A 5800-nucleotide genomic window follows, 5' to 3' on the forward strand; every position below is an offset into this window, starting at 1 on the left:
AAAGGTTTACGGCAGGGCTAGGCAAGGAGGTAGGTGGCACGAGCTCTAAAACACCCCCCGCCCTCTGAAGGGTTTCAGCGAAGCATTTTTAAAAGTCAGGTGAGGGAGGAGGGTTGCAAGCATTTGTGATCATCTTAGGCACAGTTCTCTGGCTGGCTGATAGGTAATAGGGCAGTGTCATAGAAGTTATTAATAACATTAGGTTGGGGGAGTGTGTAACTTCCCTCGTTCTGTCTCGCCACAGCAAAAAATTGAAGTGAAGGACAGACCGGTGTTACAGCTCAGTTTTATTTGGCAAGCAAAGGAAAATACATCCTTGAGGTGTGAGGGCGGGCTGACCCAAAAGATGCGAAGAGACGAGACACCCCCCCGCTGAAATTTGGCTCCTCTTTTTGTGTGATTATTCTCCTCCCCCTGAGCCGGCCCTGTGTAAACTGGGCTAGCCAGGAGGGCTGTTTGTTTCACCTGAGGTTCTCACTGCAGTCCTCGGACCTTCCTTTGTTCTATTTTTGTAGGTTTTTCTCTTTGTTTTTTAGCCACTGCCATTCTGGGCCCCTTTTTCCTTTTCTAACTACCTAACATTCCCCCCTCAAGAGATGGGAGGCCCGATTCTTTGGGAATAGGGCATCGGGGTCTCTCTGGCTACTTCCTGCTGAGCTGAGACAGCAAGGGGCATTGGGCGTCCCTCTCTTGCTTATCGCAATCCTCAGAGTCCTTATAGTGGTGTCCATCTAAGGGTGAGTGATATTTCCCACGGTCGTGTAGTTTTATACATCCTTGTTGAACTGGCACCGCATGTTGTAGCTTGTTGACCTGGACAGAGATAAACTGGCTTAGACAATTGATAATACATGGAGCAATCATAAACAGCATCAAATGGTGATAACAGGGATTAGTAGGGGCATTAGCCAACTGCAGATTCCCCCTTTCCAGGAGAAAGATCCCCCAAAGAGAGACTGTAGCCACCCTGAGAACTCTCCATCTTGTTGAGGTCCTGTAGGATCTGGAATGTTTTTCTTGAAGACGGTGAGACTTTCTTTAATTTAACTGGAGGTATTTACCCAGAAACAACACGTCTCATTCAAGATGGCACAAGTCCCTCCTTGTTCAGGGGTCAGGAGCTCTATCTCCTGTCTGTTTTGGAGTACAAACCCTGCCAAGCTGTGTTGGCTCTTTAGAGCTGCCCTGAAAAATCTTATCCCCAGAAACTTAATTTTGGGCATGTTCATTAGAATGACACTCATTTGTGGTTCTGAATAGGTATCTGAGATTGCCCAGGGGCTCACAGGAGTATTGAGTGTTCTCTTCTGTTTTCTTGCATGGCCTGACTCGTGAGAAGTGAATCCAGGAGTCATGTCCTGGAACCTTGACTGATGTTGGGGTATAAAGTATTACAGGGTAGGGGCCCTTCCATGTGGGCTGGAGTTGAGCCTTTGGGGATTCATCTTTCCAGACTTTAATTAGGACTTGACTCCCTGGAGCATATAGTGGTGGCTCTTTAGAATCTTTTGGGTCCTGGTTGACACCCCACAAGTGTATGTCTTGTTGGAATTGCCCAATGACCATGGTGTAACTCTGGAGGGTCTGAGCCTCTGGATCTAGGAAGAGGTCATTGAGATGAACAAAAGTTCTCCCATATAGCATCTCATAAGGACTGAGACCAAGCTGTTCCTTAGGGACAATGCAGGTGGAGAGCTATTGGCAAAGCCTCCTTCCATCCCAGAAGGTCTCCCGGGTTATCTTTCTTATCACTGATTTTGAGAATTGGTTGGCTTTTTCTACTTTTCTTGAAGACTGAGGCCTCCAGGCACAATGGAGATAATAAGTAATGCCCAAAGCTTTAGAGACCCCTTGGGTGACCTTAGAAGTAAATGATGTCCCATTGTCACTTTGTAATGATCTGGACAGACCAAATCTCAGAATGATTTCATGGAGCAGTTGTTTTTCTTTTTTTTTTTTTTTTACCCCCTCCTCAGTCTTCTCAGTCCGGGTGGAAAAGCCTTCACTCCATGCTGTGAATGTATCTATCATGACTAGTATGTATTTATCCCCTTGAGAAACTGGCATCTGGGTGAAGTCCATCTGCCAGTCCTCTCCTGGGTAGGCCCCACGTCGTTGGACAGGCTGGGCCAGCTGGGGTCTTCGAGCTCCTGGGGGGATGTTTAATTGGCAAGTGGGACAAGAGGAGACCACTTGCCTTATAGTCGTTTGGAGACCTGTTCCTCTGAAGGAACTTTCTAGTAATCTTTGGAAGGCCTTTTCCCCTAAATGAGTGGTGGTATGTAAGGAGTTAACCAACTTCCATTGGAGGTTCCCAGGCAGAAAAAGGAGTCCCTCCTTTTGGAACCACTCCATATGATTGAGGAGCCTGAGCTACTCCATTTTGTAAAAGAACTCCATTTTGCAAAGGTACCAGGCAAACAGACTTAGACTTTGGATATTGCCTAAACTTGCTCCACTGTGCACGAGCCAATCAGCCCTTAGGTTAAACCTCCTGACTTTAAGTTCAAGAATCTGTGATTTACCTTGGAAATAATGATTTACCTTTGTGATTTACCTTGGAAGTAATGATCTACCGTGGAAGTAAAAGAACCAATCAGAAATCCACACACAACCCTCCTTTGTTACCCTTTCACCTGAATATTTCCTATATAAGCAGTGTAACCCAAAACTCGGGGCTCCTCTCCTTAGCTGCTGCGTCAGTAACGGCGGGAGCCCCAGCTTGAGCTTGGTAATAAAAACTCTCTTGCTTTTGCATCGGATACCGGCTCCCTGGTGGTCATTGGGAAATTTCGTGACTTGGGCATAACATGGTCTTCTTGAAAGCCCTCACTCTTAGCTTTAAGATAAGTCTCACCTTCAGCATATGAAGGAGTTTCTGGCAAATTAGTCTGTGGAACTAAGGTGGCAACCCCTACTAGATCATTGTTCTGTAATGCTGCTCTGTTTGCTGCCTGATTGGATGCTTGGTTCCCTCATGTCACTTCTGTGCTCCCTTTTTGGTGTCCTTTACAGTGGGAGACTGAAATCTCAGTGAGCAGATGGACTGCTTCCAAGAGCCTAAGGATTTGATCACCATATTTGATTGGGGACCCTCGGGTAGTCAAGTGGCCTCTTTTCTTTCCAAAATAGCAGCATGTGCATGTGGCACTGAAAGGCATATTTGGAGTCAGTGTAAATGGCTACTGGGTAGTCAAGTGGCCTCTTTTCTTTCCAAAATAGCAGCATGTGCATGTGGCACTGAAAGGCATATTTGGAGTCAGTGTAAATGGCTACTGTTTTTTCTTTTTCCAGCTGTAACACTTGAGTCAGGGCTATGAGTGCAGCTAATTGAGCTGAAGTACCTGGTAGCAAAGGCTTAGCCTCTATGGTCTCAAAATTGGAGACTACTGCATATCTGGCTCTTTTTCCATCCAAGACAAAGTTGCTTCCATCACTGTACCAGATTTCCTCAGGATTGGCCAGAGGATCTTCTGACAATCCCTCTCAGGGTTTTGTCCAGCGGTCCAAGGTTTCTAGACAAGAGTGAAAGGGAAGAGAGCCATTGGGTGTAGGCAGGAGGGTGGCAAGGTTAAGAATCTCACAAGGGGATATAGTCAGGCCTGGATTTTCCATTGGCACTATTTGATATCTGAGGATTCTTTGATCAAACATCCATAAATGGCCTCTCCCATTTAGGAGTTGTTTTACTTGGCAGCTGGCAAAAATAGTTAGTTTGGCCCCAAAAGAGAGTTTTAAAGAATCTCCTATCAAGACTGCAATTAAAAAAAAAAAAAAAAGACTGCAATAGCAGCAAGATTTTGAAGGCAGGGAGGCCAGCCTCAGGCAGTTGGGTCGAGCCTCTTGGATAAGTAAGCTACAGGCTGGGGCTCAGATCCCAACCTTTGAGTTAACACTCCCAAGGCTATTCCCTCTCTTTCAAGGACACAAAGTTGGAATGCTTTTTCTGAGTCTGGCAACTTCAAGGCGGGAGCTTGAGTTAAGGCTTGTTTTAGTGTAGGCTCTGCCTTCTTTTGAGGCATCCCACATCATCCCATCCCTTTAAGCTTTCATATAATGGCTGAGCAATTAGACGATAGTGGGGTATAGATTCTACAGTACCCAGTTAGCCCCAGGAAAGCTTGCAATTGTTTTCGAGTCATGGGGGAGGGCAACTGGAGGATTCCTTGTACTTGATCAGAGGACAGCCTCCTAGGCCCATGTGTAGTCTGGACTCCCAGGTGAGTGACCTTTGTCTCAAGCATCTGGGACTTAGCACTGGAGATTTTATATTCCCTCTCTGCCAAAAAGTTTAGAACCTGAATTTCATGTCATTGGGCATTTTTCTCATCTGGAGAGAAGATTAGTAGGTCATCTATGTATTATAATTATTTTCCCATTAGGTCCCAGGCCCAGATCTAGGAGATCTTGGCTAAAAGCCTGCTCAAACAGGTGGGGGCTATCTCTGAAGCCTTGAGGTAATTGTCCAAGTCATCTGTTGGTGTTTTTCTCCTGGAGCCTCCCACTTGAAGGCAAAAAGGTATTGGGGTTCTTTAGCCAGTAGTATGCAAAAGAATGCATCTTGGAGATCCAGGACTGTAAACCATTTGGCACTGGGCAGGATTTCTCCCAAGAGTGCATAGGGATTGGGTACTGTGGGATGGAGGGGGACCACAGCTTCATTTATGATCCGGAGATCTTGAACCATTCACCAAGTCCCATCCCTTTTCTTTACAGGGAGGATTGGAGTGTTACACGGTGAATTGGTGAGGACCGATAGCCCACAGGCAAGGAATTTATTTACTAGAGGTTGAGGTCCTTCCTGAGCTTCTCTTCTGAGGGGGTACTGTTTCCGGTTTGGAAACCGAGTAGGATCTCAGAGGACAATGACAGCTGGTTCAGCTGGGTGGGCTCGTCCAGGAGTCTTCTGGTCACACACCGGGGGGTTAATTTTGTCCTCCCGTAGTTTTTGGCCCTTCCCTATTGGAGAGGGTATACTGGGTTCCTCATTAGTAACCAGAAGTGGTAGGGCTCTAGGGACTGAAAAGCTTCCCATCACAAGGGTGGTCCCCACTTTACTGAGGGACCACCAGAAACTGGTGGGAAAATATTTGTCCATCCCAGGAACAAAGAGGTGCTTGGGTGGGTATTTTTGTAATTTTTCTTCCTGTAGCACTTAAAATGGTACAGGTTTGGGAGGAGAAGGCTCTGGAGTAGGAGGTCAGGACAGAGTAGGTAGCCCCTGTGTCAACCAAGAAATCCTTGGACCTACCTGCCACATCCAGTTTCACCCTTGGCTCCAGCAACAGGTGGGCTGGCTGGAGCGGGCTGCTTCAGTCCTGCTGAAACAACGGTGAGGGAAGTCTTGGTGGTTGACCTTGAGGCTCTTGGGTCCCCAGGGCAGAGTGCTGCCCAATGTCCCAATTAATGGCATTTGTAGCAAACAGTTTTAGGAGACTTGTCATGGTTTTGATGCTCTTTGGCCCAATGTCCCACTTGTCTACAGATTAGGCATTTGCCTCATGCCTTGTCCTTCAAGGACTTGGGGTTTGCCATAGCGCTTCCCTGGAAGGCAGCCAGCATTTGGGCATGGAGTGTCTCTTTCCTTTTATCCCTTTCATGGGCCTTGGCCTCCCTCTCCTGTTCTCTGTTATAAAAGGGATTGATGGCTGTCTGGACCATCTCATCTAAATATGCAGCAGGGTCCTGCTGCTGTAGCTGTTGTAACTTTATCCTGATGTCTGATGCACATTGGGACAGGAATTTGTCCTTTAAAATCACCTGTCCCTTGTAAGAGTCTAAGTCCAGATTGGTAAACTTT

At 46.7% G+C, this 5800-nt stretch overlaps 1 long non-coding RNA gene across 1 annotated transcript; it reads right to left on the bottom strand.

Annotated features, from left to right (window-relative positions):
• Nucleotides 1–270: 270 nt before the first annotated feature.
• Nucleotides 271–5341, bottom strand: LOC138417306 (uncharacterized). Its single transcript, XR_011248065.1, has 3 exons — nt 5252–5341; nt 3345–3515; nt 271–813 (listed from the first exon to the last, which is right to left on the bottom strand). It is a non-coding gene; the product is annotated as an uncharacterized lncRNA (long non-coding RNA).
• Nucleotides 5342–5800: the final 459 nt, after the last annotated feature.

This window comes from Ovis canadensis, chromosome 1 (genome assembly GCF_042477335.2).
Source record: "Ovis canadensis isolate MfBH-ARS-UI-01 breed Bighorn chromosome 1, ARS-UI_OviCan_v2, whole genome shotgun sequence".
In the NCBI taxonomy this organism is placed as follows: domain Eukaryota; kingdom Metazoa; phylum Chordata; class Mammalia; order Artiodactyla; family Bovidae; genus Ovis; species Ovis canadensis.